Raw genomic sequence first — 16,096 nt, forward strand, 5'->3', positions numbered from 1 at the left:
AAAAAAAAAAAAAGAATGTTTGCCCTCAGACTAGCTTTAATAAACCATATTCATTCTTTAGAAGTCAAGTTATGGTCAATCAGTGTTCCATGAAATAGAAAATGTATATACTTCCATGTGTTTCAGTTTATAACTCTATAATAGCATTTACTATGATATATTCAATCACTTTATTTGAATATACACATAAACTCCTAAGGAAGGAGATTTGTACGAATAACACTTGGCACCCTGGCTGGCATAGTCGATTCTCAAATGCATGAATAAATGAATAACCAGAAACTGAGCTATAGGGGAGAGTAAGGGATAACTATACTATATATTATTTTCTAAATGTATACTCTTACCCAGTCATTATATACTTTAATAATATTATTCTGCTTGGGGTGACTGGGTGGCTCAGTCAGTTATGTGTCTACCTTTGGCTCGGGTCCTGGAATCGAGCCCTGCATCTGGCTCCCTGCTCAGAGCAGAGTCTGCTTGTCATTCTCCCTTTCCTTCTGCCCCTACCTCCACTCATGTGAGCACACGTGCTCTCTCTCTTTGAAATAAATAAAATCTTTAATGTTGGGGTTAATGTAGAGTATGAAATCAACCATAATACCTGACTTGCTAAAATGTAACAGGGAGGCCGCTCGGGGAGAGGGCAGGTTTCAGAGAAGGGTGTGGGCCTTTGGAATGCCCAGGCCCGGCAGGACCACATTGCCTTGGAATGCCACGGGGAGTTGCCTTCCCGGAAGCTTTCTTAGTGCAAACAGCAGCCCTGGGATCTAAGAGATGTATGCATTGTCCCTTAGGTAATGTTTAGCAGAACTCCTAGAACACGCAGATTAGCATATCGTATCTTTCCCATAAACAGACCCTCCCAGTTCCAGTAAGACCCTTTGTCACACATCCCGTGCTTTAGAAACAGTGATAAATGAACAGTCCATAAATGGAACCAACAAGTATTTTATCCAGGTATATATATCCAAAGCATTTGAACTTCCATTATACCATACACCTAGGAATTGTATGATTTCACTAACTCTTTTTACTTGAGAAAAAGAAACAGTGAGTGGCATGACCACAGTAACAGAGGCAAAACCTTAATCCAGTGTTCATTTGGCACAAAGAAAGAAAGGATTATCACTCAGTCTGTATTCTTTTTGTGTTCTGTCTGTATTAAAGAACCCTGACTAATAATGTCTAGCTAAGCAAATGGCTACAAACCTCTAAGACACATGAGGTTAACAGAGTTAATAGGAAGGGGAAAGAAATGGCCAGGGCAGAGTAAAAACAGCATGCCAAAGAGCCCCCAGCAAATAGTTGAAGCGAATAAATAAAAGGCTATGACAAGATTTAGGGAAAAATGTTCCCTGGGAACTCCAGGAAAAGCCACAAAGGACTGCACTTTTGATGCTACCTGTAGGGACCAGGGAGATTATTATTCCATTGACCTTGAAGATATTTACTACATCGGTCCTTCCTGCCTAAGGTAGGTACCAATGATGTGCGCTATTAATACAAGCTGGTCCTTCTGTTATGGGAGATGAACAGGTTTAAGGGGTAATGTTCTATTCACTGGTTTATTACAGAGAATGAAGAGATACTAGTATGATAGAAGAATTATGCACAAAAGGCTGGAAAGAATAGTCTGAGGAGAAAAAAGAGAAAGCTGTAGTTTTGACATACATCTTGGGCCTTTTGTGGGGCTTTCTTGAGTCTTCATAGCAGACATGGTTGAGAAATTTTTACAGGCTTAAAATGAACATTGAAGAGGTGCAGGCTGCTGCCCAACTATGGGTATTTTAACAAATAAAATTGGGGAATAATAGCTAACTTGAAGTCACTTGCTGATAAAGAACAGAAACAAGCAAACACTGCCACCCATCACAAGGAAAGAATGGGGCTGAGGCTCAACCATTTGGTACCTATTGTGATCCCTGTACCTGTGCAGGAAGAGAAAACTAAAGAGGGTTAGGTGTGGCGGCCCGTGAAGCCCAAGAATTTGTCATTGGTAGGTCAAAGACAGCATAATGACTGGCTATATCTAGAATAGTGCCAGGGAATGGGGTTTCATAATTTTGCTCTCTTCTCATGTAACTTCTGCTTTGGCAGTTCAGATGTATGCCTAAAGTCTATGCACAATATTTTAAATGGCTGTAACCACTCCTGCCAGACTGTAAACTAGCCCATTTTAGATTGAAATTTACTACAGAAATCAGGGGCAAGTTGACAAATAAAAGCGTATGTCACAGCAAAGAGAAATAACAGTAACTTTATAAAACTGGTATGTATACAGGCTCACCTGAAGGAGAATCTAAAACTTCTGAAGTCAAATCATGTCATCCAAGGCAAAAAATCAGAAGTTGGAATGACTTTTTACGTTAACAAATAAGTCGACAAGTATTTGAAAAGTTAGGACAATAAAAGGGCCTATCTTCGCTTTTTTTTTTTTGGTATAAGAACAAAGAAAGGATAAAGTTGCCTGCATCTTCTCCAGGTGAACTTTACAGTGAAAAGAGCAAAACAAATATGAAAAACAGACAATTTCAAAATAGAGAACACAGTAGGAGATTACCTTGGTACTTAGTTTATAGATCTATGCCATAATTACTTATAAAACAGAGAACTGGGGGGAAAAGGTGTTATCATTGCAAAATCACTGTTCACTACATTTTGGGTCTAATACAAAATAGAAAATGTATAAGACAGACCAAAATTACCCTAGTAGTGAGTTTCCTATTTATGGAAGTGGCCAAGAAAAAGCTACCAGAGATATTGGAAAGAGACAGTTTTCAGTGGCTGCAAGTTCTAATAGATGAACTCTAAGGTATCTTCCAAATATTAGCACTACTAAGTGCTAAGAAATCATTGTTATCTTTATTATCATAAGGAAGCGTGCTATTTATTATATTCTATGTCCATGTTAACATTAGTATACATAAGTTTAGGCAGAAAACTCAAATAGGCTGCTTTTTTCCTGTCTCAGAATAGGTCCTTAACCATTGGATAACTTTGAATGATTCAATTCTTTGCTTCTTTCATTCTTGTCTAATTAAACATATATTAAGCAAACACATAGGCTTTAAAGTCAGAGCTCGTGTGAATACAAATGATGATAAAAAGATGATGCAATTATATCACCCTTAATGTTTATATAAAAAATCAAGATAAGATTTTTGGTGTATCATGTAGTTTAGCAAGCCATAGTGCTTGTCAGCTATTTTAATTAATAAAATACATAAGAACCTCTCACTAGAAAGAGTAAATGTTGAGTTTGAGTACTTCCTATTAATTCTACCACCCACCCCTACCCAAAGTAACACCACCAGCATCAGCACCTCCACCATAATTACATCTCTTACAAATGAGTGGTTATAGTGTTATGGTGGGAGGAGACTGAATTAGAAGATGGGAGAAATTCAGCTTATAAAAACTGTGAACAATTTCTTTTTGAGATAGGCTTAAAGAGGAACCCATGTTACCCACAAAATTTCTTAATATTCTGTCTGATAAGCAATCTCCTTATTTTTGAATAGAAGGACCACAGTTAAGACATCTGATTACTATAATATATATCCTTATATAAAGTATAAATATTAATTTGTATATTATAAAATTTTCTCAAATGTAGAAGATACACAAAAGGCACTTAATAAATATTTTATTTTATTTATTTCTTTTAGAGAAAGAGAGACAGCAAGCATGCAGGTGGAGAGGGAGGGGCAGAGGGAGAGGGAGAGAATCTTAAGTACACTGCACAGCCAGAGTGGAGCCCGAGGTAGGGCTCGATCTCACAACCCTTAGATCATGACCTGAGCTGAATGAAATTAAGAGTCTGATGCTTAACAGACTGAGCCACCCAGGCACCCTAATAAATTTTTTTTAAAGATTTTATTTATTTATTTGAGAGAGAGAGAATGAGAGAGAGAGCACATGAGAGGGGGGAGGGTCAGAGGGAGAAGCAGACTCCCTGCCGAGCAGGGAGCCCGATGCGGGACTCGATCCAGGACTCCAGGATCATGACCTGAGCCGAAGGCAGTCGCTTAACCAACTGAGCCATCCAGGCGCCCACCCTAATAAATATTTTTAAAAGAACACCTTTTAGTTGTTCACTGAAAGAGCATACATGATGAATTGTGATCTCCCCGACCCAACTCTCAAAACAAGCAGACAAATACACGGATATAGAAAACAATAAATTGTTTAACATGTCTATACTAATTACACTGTACAAAATCCTAGTTATAGCTCTGAAAGTGGTGCATAAAGTCTGGTTTTAGGCATACATATAAACAATAAGAGCAAACATTAAAATAGGAAAATTTCCTGTCAACATGAATTATGGCCAAGAGTATCAAGAGACATGGGGCGCCAGGGTGGCTCAGTTGGTTAAGCGACTGCCTTCAGCTCAGGTCATGATCCCAGCATCCTGGGATCGAGCCCCCACATCAGGCTCCGTGCTCAGCAGGGAGTCTGCTTCTCCCTCTCCCTCTGCCTGCCTGCCTGCCTATTTGCCTACTTGTGATCCCTCTCTCTCTCTCTCTGTCAAATAAATAAATAAAATCTAAAAAATAATAATAATAATAAAAAGAATATCAAGAGACAAATAAGATGTAAGTTGATAAATATGAAGGAGAAAGTACAGGCCTTAGCTATTACACTAGAATTGCTTCTCAAAATAAAATTTAAGAGAGATTATACCTTTAAAAATTACCAATGGCTTCTATTAATACAAATTTAATTGTAAGTTTCTATACAGTATGTTGTTGGGCATGATGAAATTCCAAATACTCTTCATTATATTAGAACTGCAGGCAAAGACTTTTCAAAGCCTCCAGAAGCTACACTTTGATGTCTACAGTGTGAGGACTATTTCAACAAGAGATGTTGGGTAGACAAGCAGAAATACAGTTGACGGGCAGAAGAATGTAGGCTACCATGGAGTTAAGGAGACAACAAGCAACTAACTTAAGAAAAATGAGAAAGGACAGATTTAAAAGAAATTGAATACATTTAAACTTAAAAAAAAAATCACAATTTCATGACAAACAATAGCACTATCTTGCCCATTTTACATACACCAAATGTGTTGGTAGAAATTATCACGTTAATGCACAGAATAGCTGGTCTCTGATATGGAGTGGAAGTGGGAGGTATTATTCCTGCTTAGAAGTTGCTAAAAGTCACACAACAATTCAGTGATTTTCTGAGTAAGATCAGAATCCAAGCAATCATAAATTTTAATTTTCTAACTTATTTCTTAGCTTGTATTGCCAATACAAAATATTTTTAATTTCTTCCCCTATTCAACTGGCTGAACACTTTACCATTTGCTGATGTCAGTTTGTTACCTTTGAATAAGGATTAGCTGCTTATGAAAAGCATTATTTCTCTTTAACTACTGAGGACTTCAGAGTACACAACATTACAAAAGACATATGAGGTAGGGTGCTATTATCATAGGCTAGAAACACCCAGAAAACAAAAGACATTATTACTTCTCAACTCTTTTGAAAGGCAAATATGTAATATATGTCTAAACATCAAACTGATGGAATGATATGTACTGATCTATGACAATGATTTAAAATATTCCCTTAACACTACTTTTCATATTAGATCTTGAGAGAGGACACTAACATAAACGACTCTTTTACAATAAAAGGCAGTGATTGCCTCTCAACTCAAGGCAGTAAGGCAGTGTCACTTCATTTCAGTGTAGCCATCACAAGCATAACCAAGGTAGCCATTTCTCAAGTCATGTCATAAAATTAAATTAAAAACAAAAAACAAAAACCAACAACTTCATAATGACTGATAGCCTCAGGGGAGCTCTACATGAAATAAATAAGCAAATAAATAAGCAAACACACAATAAATATATATCCCTATTATGTGGAGTAATCGATGTTTGTTAGACAAAAACTATGACTTGGATTAAAATTTTTTTCTGCATTAGCCGAAGAAAAACAGAAAAATCTTAGCGGAGTAGAGTGCCTACATGTTAAGGATTCCTGAAGTCGGCAAAGGACAATGCTTCCTAGTATTTATTAGCATAGGGAAGGTGCTCCTGCTGTTCCTAAAGCTTACAACACACTGTCAGCCATCATGCTTTAAATGAAAACATTCTGGAACAATCTTCAACTACCTGGCTCCCAAGCCAGCCAGCATGTCAACAACTGAAAGTCAATGTTACCTGTGTCTCTTCTTTTAGCGGGAGGCTTACTTAACAGTGGTATCTCCACAGTCATCCTTGGCACACCTGGTCACAGGAACACATGATTTACACAGCTGCACAGTCTGGGTTTGTGTTGAGACAGATTTTAGCAGATGAGGCATAAAATTTGAAAATACACAGCCAGGGAGATGGGTAGTATGAAAACCCTCCGTTCCATAAAAATCGGTCTTCAGATTTTGTTCATAAGTCTTTCCAACTAAGTAGAAAAGTGACAAAGTTCTGAAAAAATATATGAGTATGCTGTAAGATAAATAGATTAGCTAGCACGAGCTGGCATAAATAAATATTCACCATTTAGATGTATCATTATACATAATAATTGAATGAACACATTGGCCAGGATAATGTTGGAAAAAACAAAATATGAAATTAGGCCTATGAAAACATGAGGGACAAACTGAGAAAAGATAAACAAAGGTATCTACACCTACCTTGCTCAGAAGGTAAAGTGGGAGTTAATATGGGGGGGCCATCCAGGAGATTCACCTAGCTGTGCTTGTTGTCAGACCTGAGGTGTTATGCAAAATTGCTCTATAAAAAAAAAGGGGAGAGATAGAAATCATGAATTTGTTAATGTGTCTTCTTCTGTGTGCCTTTTTAGTCCAGCACTATTGTACCCAGTTAAATCCCAGTTACTAAATAATAATTTATATTGCACTATCTCCCTTGGAGAAAAGATTTATCCATAAAAAATCTTAGGGATATACCATGAATGATCTTTCTTATTCAGTTCATATAAAATGAACCAGTTTTAATTTTAATAATATTATTTAGTTAATGATGTCACTTTTTCTTTATCATTAATATCTTTTAGTTCAAAATATACTGGAATGCTAATATATTGAAATCTTTTGTTTTATCAACTAAATGCTCACAATACTATACAGACACATGTACCTCACTACTTTCCCCCAAAACTTTACTACTTTTTATATTATTTTAAACATATGTACAGATTAATAAGGACAATAGCATTGGAATCTTATTTTAGGACATAAGAAGAAGCCTAATATATGCAAAAAATAAAAAAATAAACATAATCACTAAATAATTGTCAAGTCTAAAGCTAATCTTGGATGAGCAAATGATGTAGAAATTAACACTTTGAATTGTTTGTCAAAATAAAGTGGTACAATTTGAGTCCACTCAGCCTAGATGCCGATTATTCCAAGGAGCCTTTCAACATATCCCAACTTTAAGTAACAATTCACTTTTCTGAAGTCTCAGAGCCATTTATCCATACCTGTTTTATGAAAAAAATATTATCTTTCAACCATTCCATATAATTCAACGTGTACTTTATCTCTTCCATTCCTCTAGAAAGTTTTCAGGGTAAGAGATTTATCTGACTTTTTTCCTAAGTGGTTAATTTTTGATGCACACTCTTTTTAAATGGATGACTGACGCAGTTGTTATAAGGTATTAGGTTATCTACCAGGGCTACAATTCTCATCTGGGGCCCTTTATTACCTTCTTCCAAGGTCACTGATTGTTGACAGAATTCAGTCTCTTGAGGGTGTGGAACTGAGATCCTTCTTTTCTGACACATCAATTCCTTCAAATTCAAGCAAACAAAGGACCATTGCATCTTTTTTATGCTTTGAATTTTTCTGAATTCCCTTTCTACCTTGCCTTTTGCTCTTAAGGGATCGTGTGATTATATTGGGCCCCTGCTGCTGGATAATCCAGGGTAATCTCTCTGTTTTAAATTCAACTAATTGGTTAATTTAATTACATATACAAAATTCCTTTTGACATGATAAATAACATATTCACAGTCTGGGGATCAGGGGAACAAGATATGGAATCATCTTGGAAGGCATAATTCACCTATCATACCCATCTTATCTAAAATTTTATCATCTAATATATGTTTATTTGAATATGTAAGCAGACTTTTATTAGATTACTATTCCTGAAGATGAGAATATAGTCACTTTTCACATTCGTATATCAGCATGAGTTAGCTTAGTCAGAATTTTCACTTTTAAAAACTAATATACGCGCTTAAGGAATAAGAGTTGTAGAGATACAAAGGAAAATACAGAATGATGGTGTCATTTTATAGCATGCACAGGTATTTCCCAGGGGAAAACCAAAGAATCACCTGAGTGGACTACTAAAGTGTGGTATTCTGGAAAGGGATGTTAGAAAGTAGAAAAGTGAGGGGGACAGAGACAATAAAGAACCATCAATAGCTTCCTAAGGGCTGTGAATTATTGAAATGAACTAGGTAAGCTAACCAGATCTTGGATTTCCCCTCCTCCTTTATCAGTTATTCAAGCGCCACACAGACACACACAGACACAGACAGATGGTCAGAGAGACAGACAGACACACACACAAATATGAAAGAACCTAGACCCAGGAGTACAAGAAACCATTCTAATAAGTTTCTGGAGTTGAGAAGCCTGCACAATCTTTTTGTAAAATAACAACAGAGTTGGGATTGAGGTAGAGGGGGATTTAGGATAGAAGGAAAGATACAATATGCAAGTACTTCTAATGGTTTCAAAACACCCCTTAACTTCCAGGAATAACCCTGTCTATTCAATTATTGTAATGTATATATAAAGAAAGAAATAATTTTCTTTTGGAACAAATATTGAGTTCACAATAATCCAATTACAACCTCAACAGGGAGAAAAACCAATCTCTGTTTCACTTCACTGCACCACAGTATTTAATCTTTTTCTATTGATAGTGCATGCAATTTCCATTAGAAGAGTTTTAAACATCAGAGGTAACATTTGGAGGCAGCAGCAGATTCACAGCAGCTCTTTAATATTTGGTCACTTCATAATTAGATTATAACTTTACAAGAAAGCACATACGAGGCACTGGGTCACAGCTTTAAAGTTATAAAACCAATAAAATTATCCAGGGTGTATCATTATTTTGAAACGACTTATAAGCAGTTTCATTTTACTGCCAAACATTTTTATAATTCCTTTCCCAAAGACAAATGTGTTCAGCTTGATTTGTGTTTGTCTTTGCATTTAATCATGTTTGCAGTCCTTTTTTGAATTTACAATTAATCCTCTTTACATTTATGTAACACTGTTCTAAACTTTTTCCTCCTAAATTCATCTTGGCGGGTGATTGCTTATTATATTTTTATGCTGTTGTAATTATTATATATACATAGTGCTTTGAGCATCCTGACAGAAGGTGTTTTACAATTGTATTATTTTATTGCTCAAACATTTGCAAATAACATAGTCATAAAGTCTAAAACATGTAAATGTGACACAGATTCTAATGTGGTTCAGAAAAAGACTAGATCAGGAATGTTTTCTGTAAATGTAAATTAGCATTTTACATACTACTGACCAGACTGCCTCTGATATGTGCGTGAATTTAGTCACCTTCCCTCAGAGGGTTAGTAGAGCAGGCATTTATAGATCAAAACAAAATACAGCAATAGACAGGTGAGGCTAAAAGTGAATGGATTTTTCTTTGTCTGTTTTGGTGGCGGTGGTATTCTAAAGGAAGATTTAAAAAAACAGAAATTTTAAGGAAAACAATGGGTATGAGGAGGAGGAAACCGGGACTTAGCTATAGTTTTTCCAGTTACCGAGTTTACCAACATATTATTCAAAATGATGTTAAGAAGTTTCTCCCCTCTAGATTATCATTCACAAAAGAATACATAAATGGGAAAAACAGCAAGTGCAGACCAGAACCCAATAAAAGCCTCTAGGGTAGACATTTTGCTTTTCCTCTATTCTGACTGTGGGGAAGATGTGGATCAGACTCTCATTTTGCTTCCTAAGAACTTCCCCCATGATACTCCACACCTTACCCTATATAGTATTGCTTTTCCCTTATCCTGTATGACAGTATCTGAAGTAAATATTGGGTGGCATGCCCCGCTACTGTTCTCCTGTATGCTTTGCCTATGCAATTTTGCAGCCCTGAAATAAATATACACTTGTAGTCTTGGCTTTTAGTGTGGACTTGTAGTTTCTTTGTCAATACACTTTTCTCAGGAATTTTTTTAAGTGTCTCTATTCTCAGATAACATGATTGCTTATGCTGTAAATCCTTTAGACTATACGATGAAAATTCTTGGTACTAATAAGTGATACAGCAATATCACTGGGTACAAAGTCAATATACAAATATCAACTGTATTTCTACATACTGGTAATAAACAAGTAGTCAAAATTATAATAGTGACATTTATAATGGCACTGGAAAATAACAAAATAGGTATAAATTTAGCAAAATATGTACAGGCACTGTACACTGAACACTAGAAGACATCAATAAAAAACTAAGAGAACTAAATGAGATATATATCATGTTCATTTATCAGATGACTCTTAAGATCTTTATTTTTTTTTCAAATTGATCTATAGGTCTAATATAATCCAAACTAAAACCACAATATGATTATTGTAATCTGACAAAATGATTCTAAATTTCGTATGAAAAGAAAAAGGAATAACAAAAACAGTTTTGAAGAGAAGGGCAAAGTTGGAAGTCTCATTCTATTTGATACAAAGCTATAATAATCAAGTGTGGCATTAGTGAAAGGACAGACAGATAAAAAAATGGGGCAAAATAAAATATCCACAAATAGAGACACATAACCATAATCAACTGATTTTTGTCAAATATGCAAAGGCAAGTCAATGAAGAAAAAAACCTTTTAACAAAAGCTGCTGGAACATTTGCATATCCACATGCAAGAAAAAATAAAGAAGCTTTAAGCAAACCTCCCATCTCATATAATAATTAACTCAAACAGAACATAAACCTAAATGCAAAATGTAAAACTCTAAAACTTCTAAAGGAAAATATAGATCATTTTGGAGACCCTTGGAATAGGCTAAGGGTTCTTAGTTATAACATTAAAAGCATGATCTCCAAAGAATGTACTGAGATTAGACTTAATCAAAATTAAAACTTTTTTTTCTATGAATGACATTTTGAAAGATTTAAAAGACAAACTATAGACTATGAAAAGATATTGGCATGGGTGAGGTCTCACAAGGAACCTGGATCCATAGAATATAGAGAAACTCAAAACTAAGAAAACCCAATGAAAAAACTGAAGAAAATGTTTGAAAAGACACTTCACCAAAGAAAATATATGAGTGGCAAATAAGTACATGAAAAGTTGTTCCATATTACTAGTCATTAGGTACAGTATAAATTAACACCATAAAGAGATACAGATTGGCAAATAACCTCTATCCGCCTGGCAAACAGCAACCTGATAAAGTCACATGTGCTGTAGAGTTTGCAGAGCAACCATAAATTTCATACATTGCTGCTAGCAATGTAAAAATGGTGCAGCCAAGAGTTTAACATTTTTTAATAAAACTGAACATACACGTACCATATGACTCAATAATCCCCCACGTAGGTATTCATCCAGGAGAAATAAAACTTATGTTCATAAAAATCCTGTACATGGATGTTTATAGTAGTTTTATTCATATACTGCAAAAACTGAAAACCACCTAAATGCCCTTCAGCTAGTAAAAGGATAAAAAGGCTGTGGTGAATCCATACAATGCAGTATCACTCAGCAATAAATGGGAACAGATTGATACAAACAACAGTATGTACATACTTCAAGTGCATTATAGTAAGGGAAAGAAGCCAGTCTTCAAAGGCTTTGTACTTCATGATTCCATTTGCATGCCATCCTGGAAAAGGCAAAACTATAGAGAATAAGAAAAGATGATAGATGCCAGGTTTTAGGGATGGGGAAAAGGCTGATTACAAAAGGGCACCACTGGAGAATATTCTGAATGATGGAACTGCCCCATAAATTGTTCATTGTAGTAGTTATACAACTCCATGCATTTGTCAAAACTCATAGAAGAATTGTATACCAAAAAGATGAATTTTACCATATGTAAATTTAACATGCATAAGTAAAAATTAAAAATTAACAGGGAAATTTTGAAATACATTACTTAAATTTTTAAACATTGTCAATAATAGAATTAGAGAGCAAGAAAACTACTGTGGAAATAGCATAATAATAATAATGAGTCAATAGGTGTTTATTTAATTTAGAGAGACAGTAATATAACTATATTATTTAGAGATATTAATCAAGAGAATTAAAAAGGGAAATGGTTATTCCTGAGAAAGTATTATAGGGTGAGCTGTACACTTGCTTCATCAGTCATGACTGAATTTTTTAAGTATATATATATAATATATATACATACATATACATCTCTTTTAATAAAAATAAACTATGTAGTGTTTATAGGAATTGTATTAAGATGACAGATGGTATATATTAAATAAATCTAATTTAATGATGTGAATTTAGTAATATTTATATAATCCTTCTGATGCCTTCAGAGTATATGAAGATGAAGAAGCCATTTTTTTTTTCAGTTTATTCAAAGTTGATTTCTGGATGTGTTAGATCTCAAATCATAATTATTTATGAATCTTGTATATAAAGCAAACAGACAATTTGAGCAATATTCTTTATACACCCACATCCTAATCTTATTTTTTGTCAGCTTATCTTGCATCGTTCTTTGCAGTCTGTAAAGTCATCTATGAGGGTACTTGGGGAATGCTAAAAGTTCTAATAAAGTAATTAATCCACTAAAAGATGTGTGTCCCATAGACTTTGTACATGACATAAAATTCTCAATACAGGAAAAAAAAAAAAAACATGAATTCTACCATACAGGGTATAGATCTCAAGAGCAGGCTGGTAAGACAAACTCCTGTTTGAAAATATAGCCTACATCTTGGTCCAACTTTTTTAGTATACCTTTTTTCTTTAAACTCTCAGGAAACCCTACCAAATATTATTCTGACCCCGATAAATATGCTCTTGTCCCTTCTAAATATAATACCACTTTTCTCATGGAAAAGATGGTTTGCATCACAAAGTATTATTAAATAACATACCACTGTCATGACAAATGCTTAGAAACCTGCCTATATTTTCCTTGTATATCTCAACCCTATCAAAATCAACTTTCTGTCAACTTTCATGCTTAGAAACCAAGGATTACCTATTGATTCTGACAAAGACAGCTCTGACTACTAAAAGAGGCAAAAGTTATAAGACCTACTAAGCTGAAATTATTGACCTCTTTTACAAAAGCTTCAATTCTATTCTGGAGAATGTTTTATTTTGTTTTTTTATGTTTTTTTATATGGATTTTCTACAATTTAATACAGTTCCTGCATATACTTTTTGAATTCAATTAATTTCATGATAAAATCAGAAGGAGGATCCCAAGTGTCACATTATACAAACTAAACACTTACTGAGAAACAATACACAGCCCTCTTTATCCTATTTCTTATGGCATAAGGCATGCTGATTCATATATCAGTATTCTGAACCTGTCTTTGTTTTGAACAACATTGCAATAATAACCAGAGGTGGAAAGCTTATTGAGGGAGGGGGAGGAATTACATTCCAACAAAGAAATATATTTCATTTTAAGTACCCAGGGGGGGTTATTTTATAAGAAAGTATGAAATTAAAAAAAATACAGTTTGGCAGTGGCCTTTATGTCTAGAATATTGCTTTCTCAATATAACCCCCATTGAGGCAAAAGTAATATTAACAAATGATAAAGTTTTGCTGTAATTCTTAGTGTTTTAATAAACATAGTTATAACATGCCAAGTAAATTAAACTCCTTAATCTTTTCCCCCTATTTTACTCTAACACTGCATTGCTGTACTTGGAAAATGATCATTCCACAAACAAAGTCACTAATCATCCAAGACTGATTAAAAAGAAAAAAAGTTTTCTTGATTCCTTGTGACCCCTAAACTGAAGTCTTTGAATAGGAGATTAAAGCTTAATTATTTTGATGTACCAGTTCAGTGTTATCAATCTGGCCTCTTCACCATTTCGAAAGTGTAAATTGCTTGAGTAAAGTAGGTGAACGCTCTGTCCTTTCCCTTTTTAAAGAATTCACATTTTCGATTTCTAGATGAAAAATAATACCCTGACTAAATGTTGATCATACTTTCTGCTGACAAAGATAGAATAAACCAGGAGATTATCTAGAATACTAAGGGGATAGCAGTATGAATAAATCAATACTGCCTCTACATATATTACTAATCTTCTTTGGTACATAAAACACAAAGTTTTTTGAAAAAAATGTAGACTACTTTGAGATAAGGTTTAATGTGCTCTCTCAATCTTAAGAATAGTTTTCTTTGCTCACCTATTTTAAGTATGAAAAAGAATCTGAGAACAGTCGGTGCCCCCTACCCCATCACTATTATCTACTCAGCACTGCTCTACCCAGGTAACCACATCAATGTCATGTATGGATTTCCAAAAATCTATGCTACATAAATATTGCCTTATAGAAATTTTAACATGAAACTGAATATTATGTTTCTTGAAATCATAGTTTATATATTGATCCATACACATGTATATAGAGTTGGTATGTTATTCTATTATGTATCAATGTTCCATAATTTATTTAAATTGCTACCTATGTGTCCAGAAACAGCCATGTCCTGATGTTGATCACAGCCCCCTTCTGTTCTCTCTTATGGAGAATTTCCTTTCAATACCTCTTGAGTCCTTCCCCGCTAGCCATTCACAAGAGAAACGGATCTCATGCAAGGTTGCTTGAGTTCAAATTTTGGCTCCATCATTTTTCACCATATGAATTTTAGTCGTATTATTGAACTTCTCTAAGCATCAGCTTATACTTCGGTAAAAATATATAATAATTTCTCATAAGTTTTAAAAATCATAAAATGTATGAAACATACTTAGCACAGTCCTTGGTACATTCTAAGTGCTTTATGAATAAACAGTGTAGGTACTGATAACCCTTATGCCCAAAGGCCTTCTGGGACAGGAGGTAAAATCATCACTACAGATGAAGTTTTAAATATATCCACCAAAAGCTATAGCCCTGGTCTGGACATGTGCCAATCTACAGAGGGGCAGGAATTTCCTAATATCTACATAACTACAATGAGAAGATGGGTCTTGCCACAACGGGGTACTGCTCTAAAATGATTAGACCCTTCCCCTTTAGAGGCAGTAAGTTGCCAATAACTTTTAAATTGTAGACTCAAACTCTAAGACCCCACATGCCTACTAATAACCTCTATATGAACATTAATTTACATATATCAAGCAGTACAACTGTCTGGCTTACATTCAGATAACTTGTATGCATGACTGTTAACCTTGCCTCTGCCCACACTGCGGATTCAGTTGTGCCCAATAAAGTGATATGAAACTCCCTTATTCCCAGAACTAAACAGCAAATTGTCCTTGTATTTAACTGCTCTGTAAATAAATGAGGGTGGGAGGTTGGGGGGGAGGGGTCCACCATTCTCTTCTGTAGCATGTAATTTGGAGCCCAAATGAAATGGGAACTCATTCTCTTATTCTCTAAGTAGTCTTAGCTCCTGTGCAGCACTGCTTGAGTGTCTCATATTACCTCATTTATTTCCACAATATCCATGTGTAAGGTGGCTATTAGTACCCACATACTACAGAAAAAGGGTAAGAAGCTTAAGAAACATAGATAACTTCTTCAAAGTCTCAAAATTATTAAGTGACAGAGCTAGTATTCAAGTGTAGGTTTTTCTACCACATTATATTGTCTCTCATGAATAAGTAAAGAGAATTTGTGTGAAACTGACTAAATTCTGCAAAGGTCTTAACTAAACCAAATTCTGTTCTTCTTTTCTACAAGAAAAAAGTCTATGTTCAGGGAACCTAACGTTATACTATGTTGAGCAGTACATTAAAACGTAAAACACAATAACTGTTGACACATTTTCAAAGGTATCAGTCAGGAAGGTAACCACGTAGTAGGTACTCCCAAAGTTGGAATGACAAACACTTCTAAATGAGCAGATACGATGACAC

The 16,096-nt window shown here is 34.8% G+C and overlaps 1 long non-coding RNA gene across 1 annotated transcript in view; it reads right to left on the minus strand.

Annotated features, from left to right (window-relative positions):
- LOC145723461 (uncharacterized) overlaps window positions 1-16,096 on the minus strand; it is a 131,386-nt gene that overhangs the window by 52,494 nt on the left and 62,796 nt on the right. Inside the window, exons 3-5 of the long non-coding RNA XR_014148541.1 lie at window positions 7,697-7,781; window positions 6,658-6,757; window positions 6,185-6,445 (exon numbers count right to left, since the gene is read on the minus strand). This is a non-coding gene — a long non-coding RNA (uncharacterized LOC145723461). The remainder of the gene's footprint in view (window positions 1-6,184; window positions 6,446-6,657; window positions 6,758-7,696; window positions 7,782-16,096) is intronic.

This window comes from Leptonychotes weddellii, chromosome 9, assembly GCF_054177405.1.
Source record: "Leptonychotes weddellii isolate Sample4059 chromosome 9, ASM5417740v2, whole genome shotgun sequence".
Taxonomy (NCBI): domain Eukaryota; kingdom Metazoa; phylum Chordata; class Mammalia; order Carnivora; family Phocidae; genus Leptonychotes; species Leptonychotes weddellii.